The sequence below is a fragment of the Abramis brama genome, assembly GCF_963993115.1.
Source record: "Abramis brama genome assembly, chromosome: 4".
Lineage (NCBI taxonomy): Eukaryota > Metazoa > Chordata > Actinopteri > Cypriniformes > Leuciscidae > Abramis > Abramis brama.
In genome coordinates, this window is record NC_139966.1 from 48,609,654 (window position 1) to 48,623,972 (window position 14,319).

Here is a 14,319-nt window from a genome sequence, read left to right on the forward strand (position 1 = left end):
TAGTTAGTGCACACAGACACACACATTTGTTTGCTTTAGGCTATATAGGGCTATGTGTAAGTCAACAATCCGTAACACGTTTAAAATGTGTATTTTTTCTCTATAAACCATATGAATCACTTTATAATAACTTTACCACTATATTATGAGTTACAGTTTTTCTCGATTGTTTACACACATTTTCTGAAAGCATGCTTCATATTCTCAGAACTCTACACACAAATCCAAAAACACACACACAATGGGCAAAACCCCTCAATTCTCCTGCAAAATGAAACTTTACATTCAAAACAATGTTATTTCTTCTCAAAATGGTATTTTGTTTTCAAATGACACACACAAACCATCATATGAATAGACATTTATAAGAACCAGTTGAACACTGATGTGCTCAGTGTAAAACACTGATGAATGGAAAACACTTCTTCTCCATTCATCATAATGATTTAGGCCTTTTTTTGTTCAGTGTTACACTTACTACAGACAGTACATACATAAGTGTGTTGTAAAATATTTGAGAATATTGTTTTTATACTCAGAACACACAAATACACGGTAACAAATATATTTTACAGTTTTTCTCGATTGTTTACACACATTTTCTGGTACTTGAGACACAATGACCACAACATGTAACTCATTCACCAACTCCCTGAGCCAATTCTGCTGAACTACAAGCACAATTCCTGCTTTACACTCAAATTGCAGTTCTAAAACACTTTTTTCAAAACACTACACACAATTCTCTGCTTTTGGCACAATTTTCATGCAGAAAATCTCTTGTTTTCACAAGGAACACACTGCCATTCAGATATGCACACTGACTCTTCACATGGGCAAACACCCGTCACACAGTTTTACAATTAGCAATCAGAGCTTTAGCATAAAAGGGCAACAGGTGAGCTCTTCAATGGGGCAATGGATGCCAACATTGGATTTTTTTTTGTATTACTGTAACTGTATACAGTAAATTCTTTTGTTGTTTTGTATGTAGACCACTGTATATCCTACTTTGTGTTGGTTGGGATGTACACTGTGTACATTGTTTTTGTGGGAAAAATAAAATATATTTGTTACCGTGTATTTGTGTGTTCTGTGTATAAAAACAATATTCTCAGATATTTTACAACACATTTATGTATGTACTGTCTGTAGAAAGTGTAACACTGAACAAAAAAAGGCCTAAGTCATTATGATGAATGGAGAAGAAGTGTTTTCCATTCATCATAGTGTTTTACATTGAGCACATCAGTGTTCAACTGGTTCTTATAAATGTCTATTCATATGATGGTTTGTGTGTGTCATTTGAAAACAAAATACCATTTTGAGAAGAAATAACATTGTTTTGAATGTAAGGTTTCATTTTGCAGGAGAATTGAGGGGGTTTGCCCATTGTGTGTGTGTTTTTGGATTTGTGTGTAGAGTTCTGAGAATATGAGGCATGCTTTCAGAAAATGTGTGTAAACAATCGAGAAAAACTGTATTTTTTCCACAAAAACAATGTACACAGTGTACATCCCAACCAACACAAAGTTGTACATACAGTGGTCTACATACAAAACAACAGAAGAATTGACTGTATACAGTTACAGTAAAAAATTAAAGCTGCAAGCAGCATTTATCGGGGTTCAAGCATTTAAGGCCTTTAAGCACATAAGCATTTAAGACATTAAGATTTATTTAGAAAGCTTTTAACCACTGAAAAAATAGATGGAAAAGTCCATTTACAGCCAATACAGGAAATTTACCATAGGAAATATATGGTTTTCAAAGCTTTTTAACAGTTATAGCGCCACCTATGGTCCGATCTCCATAAAAATTTCCATGCTTCTTTAGCATGTTATTTCACATATGCCCATCAATTTTTGTGAAGTTCTGAGTTTTTATTTAGGCTTTATAGACGTTTGAGTGTATTTGGACACGCCTATTTTATAAATGATCCTCTTATAGCCAACCAAAAGCAAAATTTTAACTTTTTTTTGATAATTATTGATCTAGAGAGTCCAGAGAATTGTCCTAGACTGGTCTGGTTCCGATCGGGCGAAAAACCAGGGACTAGTTCGCAAAAGTAGGTTTTTAACATATTCGTGAATAATTAATAAACTGTTTGATTGACAGCAATGGTTCTAGAGGCAAAGTTGTTCAGCATGAGCAGGTCTATCAAATGATATGCATTTTGTGATGATAAGTGTAACACCACGTGATTACAGAGCCATAAAACTCGTTAGCGCCAACTAGTGGCCGATTTCTTTCAAAATTCTTACAGACCTCTAGGGCCATGAGTCGAACATGCCCACCGAGTTTTGTTCCGATCGGCCTCCATTAACCTTGTCTAATAGGTGCTCAAACTTCATTGGCCGATGGCGGCCATGTTTTTTGAGATACACCAATGTCCTCATAGATATACATGACAGCTTGGACCAAGACACTGCATACCAATTTTCAAGTCAATCGGACTAACGGTCAGGTGGTTACAGCCTGATTTATGTTTTTTTAATGTTATAGCGCCACCATGTGGCCAATCGCCGCAATCTTTTTACTATGACCTCAGATTGACCTCTTACACAGGTGTACCGAGTTTGGTGAAGATACCTCATTTACTTCTGGAGTTATAGCCATTTTAGTAAAATAGGCTCCGCCTTCTTTAAACATTTTGGCGCCCCTTAGCGACCGTCAATCGAAATTTCAACTTTTTTTCGATAATTATTGATATTCTGTCTCCAGAGAACATTTCTGCACTGGTTTGGTTCCAATCGGACACAAAACCAGGGACTAGTTCGCAAAAGTAGGTTTTGGACATAATTCAAAATGGCGGAAAATTTGCATACCGGAAATGAAATCCTTGAGGCCTTTTTTGTTCGGCTTGACCCAAGGATTCCAATGATATAAGACACTTGAGTCTGTGACAAACGGTTAATGAGATTTAAGCAAAAATATGATTTTTTTTTGTTTTTTGTACTGTAGCGCCACCTATGGGCCAATCGGGGTCATATTTTGATAACCTCTCCTCGATTTTTGTACTACCATCTGGCAAAGTTTCAAGTCTCTAGCACTTACGGTTTGGGCTGCACGATGCGTTTTACGGCAGAAGAAAAATAATAATAATTAAAGCTGCAAGCAGCATTTATCGGGGTTCAAGCATTTAAGGCCTTTAAGCACATAAGCATTTAAGACATTACGTTTTATTTAACAAGCTTTTAACCACTGAAATTATAGATGGAAAAATCCATTTACAGCCAATATAGGCAATTTACCATAGGAAATATGTAGTTTTAAAACTTTTTGCCAGTTATAGCGCCACCTATGGTCCGATCTACATGAAATTTTGCATGCTTGTTTAGAATGTTATGGCACATATGCTCACCCATTTTCGTGAAGTTCTGAGTTTTCGTTTAGGATTTATAGGCTTCTGAGTGCATTTTGCCACGCCCATTTTCTTTATGACCCAATTATACCCATGCGAAAAATGCAAAAGTTCAACTTTTTTTCGATAATTATTGATCTAGAGAGTCCAGAGAATTGTCCTAGACTGGTCTGGTTCTGATCGGGCGAAAAACCAGGGACTAGTTCGCAAAAGTAGGTTTTTAACATATTCATGAATATTTAATGAACAGTTTGATTGACAGTGATGGTTCTTGAGGCAAAGTTGTTCAGCATAAGCAGATCTATCAGATGATATGCATTTTGTGATGATAAGTGTAACACCACGTGATTACAGAGCCTTAAAACTCGTTAGCGCCAACTAGTGGCCGATTTCTTTCAAAATTCTTACAGACCTCTAGGGGCTTGAGCCGAACATGCCCATCGAGTTTCGCTCCGATCGGACGTCGTTAACGGTGCTCAAACCTCATTGGCCAATGGCGGCCATGTTTTTTGAGATACGCCAATATCCTTTTAGACATACATGGCCCCTTGGGCCAAGACACTGCATACCAAATTTCAAGTCATTCGGAAAAACGGTCAGTTGTCTATATGTTTTTATTTGTTTTATAGCGCCACCATGTGGCCAATCGACGCAATTTTTTTACTGTGACCTCAGATTGACCTCTTACACATGTGTACCAAGTTTGGTGAAGTTTACTTAATTACTTCTTGAGTTATAGCCATTTTAGTAAAATAGGCTCCTCCCACAACGTTAATTTTGCACCCCCTAGCGACCATTAATCGAAATTTCAACTTTTTTTCGATAATTATTGATCTTCAGACTCCAGAGAACAATTCCGCACTGGTTTGGTTCCGATCGGGCGAAAAACCAGGGACTAGTTCGCAAAAGTAGGTTTTTGACAAAATTCAAAATGGCGAAAAATCTATCATGGCGGAAATGAAATCGGAGATATACGTTTTTTTCTTCAGAAGCTCTGGATTTCAATGATATAAGACACTTGAAGCTACGCCTTACGGTCTGGGAGTTCTGAGCAGTTTTGCGCTTTTGATTGCTATAGCGCCACCTATGGGCCGATTGGGCTGAGTCCGTGTATCTGAGTAGCGAGCAATAGTACTACCATCTGGCAAAGTTTCAAGTCTCTAGGTCTTACGGTTTGGGCTGCACGATGCGTTTTATGGCGGAAAAATAATAATAATAATTAAAGCTGCAAGCAGCATTTATCGGGGTTCAAGCTATTAAGGCCTTTAAGGGTTTTTAAGCACAAAAGCATCAAAAGTTATCAGGTTTTATTTAGCAAGCATGTAACCACTGACATAATAGATGGAAAAGACCATTTACAGCCAATACAGGCAGTTTACCATAGGAAATATATGATTTTAAAGCTTTTTAACAGTTATAGCGCCACCTATCGTCCGATCTCCATAGAATTTTTCATGCTTGTTAATGATGTTATGTCACATATGCTGACCAATTTTTGTGAAGTTCTGAGTTTTTATTTAGGATTTATAGGCTTTTTAATGTATTTTGACACGCCCATTTTATAAATTACCCTATTACAGCCATCCAAATGCAAAAGTTCAACTTTTTTTTGATAATTATTGATCTAGAGAGTCCAGAGAATTGTCCTAGACTGGTCTGGTTCCGATCGGGCAAAAAACCTAGGACTAGTTCGCAAAAGTAGGTTTTTAACATATTCATGAATATTTAATGAACTGTTTGATTGACAGCAATGGTTCTAGAGGCAAAGTTGTTCAGCATGAGCAGATCTATCATATGATATGCATTTTGTGACGATAAGTGTAACACCACGTGATTACAGAGCCATAAAACTCGTTAGCGCCAACTAGTGGCCGATTTCTTTCAAAATTCTTACAGACCTCTAGGGGCTTGAGCCGAACATGCCCACTGAGTTTTGTTCCGATCGGCCTCCGTTAACCTTGTCTAATAGGTGCTCAAACTTCATTGGCCGATAGCGGCCATGTTTTTTGAGATACACCAATGTCCTCATAGACATACATGGCACCTTGGACCAAGACACTGCATACCAATTTTCAAGTCAATCGGACTAACGGTCAGGTGGTTATAGCCTGTTTTATGTTTTTTTCATATTATAGCGCCACCATGAGGCCAATCACCGCGATTTTTTTACTGTGACCTCAACTTGAGCTCATACATATGTGTACCGAGTTTGGTGAAAATATCTCATTTCGTTCACGAGTTATAGCCATTTTTGTATAATTAGCTCCGCCTCCTGCGAACGTTTTGATGCCCCTTAGCAACCGTGGATCGAAATTTTAACTTTTTTTCGATAATTATTGATATTCAGACTCCTGTGAATATTTCTGCACTGGTTTGGTTCCGATCGGGCGAAAAACCAGGGACTAGTTCGCAAAAGTAGGTTTTGGACAAAATCCAAAATGGCGGAAAAATTTGCATACCGGAAATGAAATCCTTGAGGCCTTTTTTGTTCGGCTTGACCCAAGGATTCCAAAGATATAAGACACTTGAGTCTGTGACAAAGGGTTGATGAGATTTAAGCAAAAATATGCAATTTTTTTGTTTTTTGCACTGTAGCGCCACCTATTGGCCAATCTAGCTCATATTCTCTGAACCTCTCCTCGATTTTTGTACTACCTTCTGGCCAAGTTTCAAGTCTCTAGCACTTACGGTTTAGGCTGCACGATGCGTTTTACGGCGGAATAATAATAATAATAATAAAAATCAGCACAATTACAATAGGGTTTCAGCATTTCATGCTTGAACCCCTAATTAAAGCTGCAAGCAGCATTTATCGGGGTTCAAGCAGTTAAGGCCTTTAAGGCATTTAAGCTCAAAAGCATCAAAAGTTATTAAGATTTATTTAGCAAGCATGTAACCACTGACATAATAGATGGAAAAGACCATTTACAGCCAATACAGGCAATTTGCCATGGGATATATATGGTTTTAAAGCTTTTTAACAGTTATAGCGCCACCTATGGTCCGATCTCCATAAAATTGTTTACTGTGACCTCAAATTGAACCCATACACATGTGTACTGAGTTTGGTGAAGATATCTCATTTACTTCTTGAGTTATAGCCATTTGAGTAAAATAGGCTCCTCCCACAACGATTTGCCACATTCTAGAATTATTTAATATGATTCTAGCATGATTTACTATCATATACCATGTTCCAGAATGATTTATTAGGATTCTAGCATGATTTACCTTGATACACCTCATTTCAGTATTATTTACTATGATTTACAATGTTTCTAGCATGATTAACCACATTACTAGCAATTATGTGAAGTGTCAGTGCAAATGAGGTGATGAACACTGACAAAATATTATTGTGTTATAATAGTTAGTTATATACGTGATTTTTAGTGTGTGTCCAAGTATGAATGCAAAAGCACATGTAAAATATTTCATTATTAAATAGAATGGCCAGCAGAGGGCACTAGAAGACCACTTATTGGCTCACTTTCACTTTAAGCCAGTTTTCTGCACTAAAGCAAACCAGTTTTTCCATGTTAACTCAATGCATGCTTACACACACACACACACACACACACACACACACACACACACACACACACACACACACACACACACACAGCATAGTTAACCATGATTTACCATGATATACCACGTTCTAGTATTATTTACCAGGAGATAAACGACAATCTAGTATTATTTACTTTGATTTACCATGTTTCTAGCCTGATTTATCACATTACTAGCAATTATTTGAAGTGTCAGTGCAAATAAAGTGATTAACTGACAAAATATGATTGTGTTATAATAGTTATTGCTATATAAGTGATTTTTTTAGTGTGTATTCAAGTATGAATGCAAGCACATGTTGAAATATTTCATTAATAAGTAGAATGGCCAGCAGAGGGCAGTAGAAGACCACTTATTGGCTCACTTTCACTTTAAACCAGTTTTCTGCACTAAAGCAAACCAGTTTATCCATGTTAACTCAATGCATGCTTACACACACACACACACACACACACACACACACACACACACACACACACACACACAGCATAGTTAACCATGATTTACCATGATTTACCACATTACTAGCAATTATTTGAAGTGTCAGTGCAAATAAAGTGATTAACACTGACAAAATATGATTGTGTTATAATAGTTATTGCTATATAAGTGATTTTTAGTGTGTATTCAAGTATAAATGCAAGCACATGTGGAAAAATTTAATTAATAAGTAGAATGGCCAGCAGAGGGCAGTAGAAGACCACTTATTGGCTCACTTTCACTTTAAACCTCATGATTTTGACCAGTTTTCTGCACTAAAGCAAACCAGTGTTTCCATGTTAACTCAATAATGCATACTTGCTACATATGCTACACACACACACACACACACACACACACACACACACACACACACACACACACAAATGTTTCAGTGATATTGGTGTCACATTCACCTTCATCACATTCATCTTCTGTCTTCATCACATTCACCATCTGTCGTCATCACCTGCACCTGCTCCTCATCACCCTCCTCATCATCACCTGCTCCTCATCATCATAACCGTCACCTGTTGTCCTTGTCTTGATCTGTGTATTTAAGTTCCCCTCTCATCCATTATCATTGTCGGTTATTGTTTGTGCACTAGCACTCTGTTATGTTTGTTTTCATGTTGGAAAATAAAACCTTTGTTATATTTGTACCACACACACACACACACACACACACACACACACACACACACACACACACACACACACACACACACACACCATCATTTATCATGATTTACCATGGCTGATACCAATACCAATATGAGAAAATGACTATTTTAAACAGCAGGGGGCAGTAAAATACCACTTATTGGCTTAACATGCCATTAATTCATATCATTTTCACCTTTTTAACTGTTATAGAGGCAAATTTTGTCCGATCTGTCTGAAAATTTTCATGCTTGTTCAGGGTGATATTTCACACGTTCTGACTTGTTTTTAAGAAGGTCTGAGCATTGATTAAAGAGATATAGGCTTTCGGGGACACTTGGTAAAGGCCAGATTTTGAAGTGAACCTATTATAGCTATCCAAATGAAGTAGTTCAACTTTTTCTGACAATTATTGATCTAGTGAGTCCAGAGAATTGTATTGCACTAGTTTTGAACATTATGATATGAAAATTATATGATCGGAGATAGAAAAGACCATTTACAGCCAATACAGGCAGTTTACCATAGGAAATATATGATTTTAAAGCTTTTTAACAGTTATAGCGCCACCTATCGTCCGATCTCCATAGAATTTTTCATGCTTGTTAATGATGTTATGTCACATATGCTGACCAATTTTTGTGAAGTTCTGAGTTTTTATTTAGGATTTATAGGCTTTTTAATGTATTTTGACACGCCCATTTTATAAATTACCCTATTACAGCCATCCAAATGCAAAAGTTCAACTTTTTTTTGATAATTATTGATCTAGAGAGTCCAGAGAATTGTCCTAGACTGGTCTGGTTCCGATCGGGCAAAAAACCTAGGACTAGTTCGCAAAAGTAGGTTTTTAACATATTAATGAATAATTAATGAACAGTTTGATTGACAGCAATGGTTCTTGAGGCAAAGTTGTTCAGGATGAGGAGATCTATCAAATGATATGCATATTGTGTGGATATTTGTAACACCACGTGATTACAGAGCCGTAAAACTCGTTAGCGCCAACTAGTGGCCGATTTCTTTCAAAATTCTTACAGACCTTTAGGGCCATGAGCCGAACATGCCCATTGAGTTTCGTTCCGATCGGCCTCCGTTAACCTTGTCTAATAGGTGCTCAAACTTCGTTGGCCGATGGCGGCCATGTTTTTTGAGATACGCCAATGTCCTCATACACATACATGGCACCTTGGACCAAGACACTGCATACCAATTTTCAAGTCAATCGGACTAACGGTCAGGTGGTTATAGCCTGTTTTATGTTTTTTTCATTTTATAGCGCCACCATGAGGCCAATCGTCGCGATTTTTTTACTGTGACCCCAGAGTAAGCTCATACACATGTGTACCAAGTTTGGTGAAGATACCTCATTTACATCGGGAGTTATAGCCATTTTAGTAAAATAGGCCCCTCCCACAACGTACGTTTTGGCGCCCCTTAGCGACCGTGAATCGAAATTTCCACTTTTTTTCGATAATTATTGATATTCAGTCTCCAGAGAACATTTCTGCACTAGTTTGGTTCCAATCGGGCAAAAAACCAGGGACTAGTTCGCAAAAGTAGATTTTTGACAAAATTCAAAATGGCGGAAAATCTATCATGGCGGAAATGAAATCGGAGATATACGTTTTGTTCGTCAGGCGTCCAGCTTTCCAATGATATAAGACACTTGAGTCTACGACATACGGTCTAGGAGTTATGAGCAGTTTCGCGCTTTTGGTTGTTATAGCGCCACCTATGGGCCAATCGGGGTCATAATCTCTGAACCTTTCCTCGATTTTTGTACTACCATCTGTCAAAGTTTCAAAGTTCCAGCTCTTACGGTTTGGGCTGCACGATGCGTTTTACGGCGGAATAATAATAATAATAATAATTAAAGCTGCAAGCAGCATTTATCGGGGTTCAAGCATTTAAGGCCTTTAAGCACATAAGCATTTAAGACATTAAGTTTTATTTGGAAAGCTTCTAACCACTGAAATAATAGATGGAAAAAACCATTTACAGCCAAAACAGGCAATTTACCATAGGAAATATATGGTTTTCAAAGCTTTTTAACAGTTATAGCGCCACCTATCGTCCGATCTTCATGAAATTTTACATGCTTGTTCAGAATGTTATGTCACATATGCTCATCAATTTTTGTGATGTTGTGTTTTTTCATTTAGGATTTATAGGCTTTTTAGTGTATTTTGCCACGCCCCTTTTCTTTATGACCCAATTATAGCCATATGAAAAATTCAAAAGTTAAACTTTTTTTTGATAATTATTGATCTAGAGAGTCCAGAGAATTGTCCTAGACTGGTCTGGTTCCGATCGGGCGAAAAACCTAGGACTAGTTTGCAAAAGTAGGTTTTTAACATGTTCGCGAATATTTAATGAACGGTTTGATTGACAGCAATGGTTCTTGAGGCAAAGTTTTTCAGCATGAGCAGATCTATCAAATGATATGCATTTTGTTACGATAAGTGTAACACCACGTGATTACAGAGCCATAAAACTCGTTAGTGCCAACTAGTGGCTGATTTCTTTCAAAATTCTTACAGACCTCTAGGGCCATGAGTCGAACATGCCCACTGAGTTTCGTTCCGATCGGCCTCCGTTAACCTTGTCTAATAGGTGCTCAAACTTCATTGGCCGATGGCGGCCATGTTTTTTGAGATACACCAATGTCCTCATAGACATACATGACACCTTGGACCAAGACACTGCATACCAATTTTCAAGTCAATCGGACTAATGGTCAGGTCGTTATAGCCAGTTTTATGTTTTTTTCATGTTATAGCGTCACCATGTGGCCAATCGCCACGATTTTTTTACTGTGACCTCAGATTGACCTCTTAAATAATTGTACCGAGTTTGGTGAAGATACCTCATTTACTTCTGGAGTTATGGCCGTTTTAGTAAAATAGGCTCCTCCCACAACATACAATTTGGCGCCCCTTAGCGACCGTGAATCGAAATTTCAACTTTTTTTCGATAATTATTGATATTCAAACTCCAGAGAACATTTCTGCACTGGTTTGGTTCCGATCGGGCAAAAAACCTAGGACTAGTTCGCAAAAGTAGGTTTTTGACAAAATTCAAAATGGCGGAAAAATTTGCATACCGGAAATGAAATCGGAGATATACGTTTTGTTTGCCATGAGGTCTTGATTACATTGATATAAGACACTTGAGTCTACGACATACAGTCTAGGAGTTATGAGCAGTTTCGCGCTTTTGGTCGCTGTAGCGCCACCTATGGGCCGATTTGGCTAAGTCCGTGTATCTGAGTAGCGAGCAATACTACTACCATTTGACCAAGTATCACGTCTCTAGGCCTTACGGTTTTGGCTGCACGATGCGTTTTAGGGAAGAATAATAATAATAATAAAAATCAGGGCAATTACAATAGGGTTTCAGCACTTCGTGCTTGAACCCCTAATAATAAAAATCAGCACAATTACAATAGGGTTTCAGCACTTCGTGCTTGAACCCCTAATTAAAGCTGCAAGCAGCATTTATCGGGGTTCAAGCTATTAAGGCCTTTGAGGGCATTTAAGCACAATAGCATCAAAAGTTATCAAGTTTTATTTAGCAAGCATTTAACCAATGACATAATAGATGGAAAACACCATTTACAGCCAATACAGGCAATGTACCATAGGAAATACATGGTTTTAAAGCTTTTTAACAGTTATAGCGCCACCTGTTGTCCGATCTCCATGAAATTTTGCATGCTTGTTAATGATGTTATTTTACATATGCTCACCAATTTTTGTGAAGTTCTGAGTTTTCATTTAGGATTTATAGGCTTTTTAGTGTATTTTGCCACGCCCATTTTATAAATGACCCTATTACAGCCATCCAAATGCAAAAGTTCAACTTTTTTTTGATAATTATTGATCTAGAGTGTCCAGAGAATTGTCCTAGACTGGTTTGGTTCCGATTGGGCAAAAAACCTAGGACTAGTTCGCAAAAGTAGGTTTTTAACATGTTTGCGAATATTAAATGAACGGTTTAATTGACAGCAATGGTTCTTGAGGCAAAGTTGTTCAGTATGAGGAGATCTATCAACTGATATGCATATTGTGTGGATGTATGCAACACCACGTGATTACAGAGCCGAAAAAACTCGTTAGCGCCAACTAGTGGCCGATTTCTTTCAAAATTCTTACAGACCTCTTGGGCCATGAGTCGAACATGCCCATCGAGTTTCGTTCCGATCAGCCTCCGTTAACCTTGTCTAATAGGTGCTCAAACTTCATTGGCCGATGGCGGCCATGTTTTTTGAGATACGCCAATGTCCTCATAGGCATACATGGCACCTTGGACCAAGACACTGCATACCAATTTTCAAGTCAATCGGACAAACGGTCAGGTGGTTATAGCCCTTTTCATGTTTTTTTCAAGTTATAGCGCCACCTACTGTTCAATTGTCGCGATTTTTTCACTGTGACCTCAAATTGAACTATTACACATGTGTACCGAGTTTGGTGAAGATAACTCATTTATTTCTCGAGTTATAGCCGTTTTAGTAAAATAGGCTCCTCCCACAACGTACGTTTTGGCGCCCCCTAGCGACCGTGAATCGAAATTTCAACTTTTTTTCGATAATTATTGATAGTCAGACTCCAGAGAACATTTCTGCACTGGTTTGGTTCCAATCGGACGAAAAACCTAGGACTAGTTCGCAAAAGTAGGTTTTTGAGAAAATTCAAAATGGCGGAAAATTTTCCCAGGCGGAAATGAAATCGGAGATATACGTTTTGACCGTCTTGAGCCAAGGATTACAGTGATATAAGACACTTGATTCTATGACAAACCGTCTAGGAGTTATGGCTGATTTCATACTTTTGCTTGCTATAGCGCCACCTATTGACCAATCGGGGTCATACTTTGATAGGTTCTCCCCAAATTGAGGACTACCATTTGGCTGAGTTTCAAGTCTCCAGCATTTACGGTTTGGGCTGCACGATGCGTTTTAGGGGAAAATAATAATAATTAAAGCTGCAAGCAGCATTTATCGGGGTTCAAGCAGTTAAGGCCGTTAAGGACTTTAAGCACAAAAGCATCAAAAGTTACAAAGTTATATTTAGCAAGCTTGTAACCACTGACATCATAGATGGAAAAGACAATGTTCTAGCATGATTTACCATGATATACCACGTTCTAGAATGATTTACCAGGATTCTAGCATGATTTACCTTGATACACCACATTCTAGTATTATTTACTATGATTTACCATGTTTCCAGCGTGATTTACCATGATTTACCACATTACTAGCAATTATGTGAAGTGTCAGTGCAAATGAAGTGATAAACACTGATATGATTGTGTTATAATAGTTATTGTTATATAAGTGATTTTTAAGTGTCTAAATATGAATGATGCAAAATCACATGTGAAAAGACTTCATTAATAAATAGAATGGCCAGCAGAGGGCAGTAGAAGACCACTTATTGGCTCAGTTTCACTTTAAACTTCATGATTTTAACCAGTTTTCTGCACTAAAGCAAACCAGTTTTTCCATGTTAACTCAATAATGCATGCTTACACACACACACACACACACACACACACACACACACACAAACATACACACACAAATACAAATTTGTTTTTGGGATATGTTATTGAGAAAGTATATTTATTTGTCTATAGGCATTTCTTTGTGATCTAATAATATAAAACTATATTACCAGTATAGGGCTGTAACGATTCCTCGATTAAAGGGGTCATATAGGCCTACTGGTACATGCACTTTTACAAGTTGATTGTACTGAAATGTGCGTTGGCAGTGCCTGTACACAACCATCATAAAATGATAAAAATCCATCCAGTGTTTTTTTTTTTAAATCTCCTTATATGTTCTACACTTTCTGAAATCAAGCCGTTTGATTTTGTGACGTCACAAAATCGACGCCCCTCCCACGGTTGTGATTGACAGCAGCGTTTCAACACAGACCGTGAGTGAGCTGTCTATCATCATAGTGCATTGATATGCTGGAGAAGAATGGCGTCTAAGTCATTTTGATGTTTTGATGTAATATTCCCAAAGCATTGACGCAGGGATTCCCCACGATCAACGTCCATGCTTTCATGTTTGCGCAAATCATTTCACACCAGACAGCTTTACAAAGGAGGGTCAGTAAAACTGGTTTTGCTAAGAAGCTGCTCCTGAAAATAGGATTGGTACCAACTATTCGTGTTCCTGCTGTACCTCCAGAAGAAGAAGTGAGTGTAACGTTTTATTA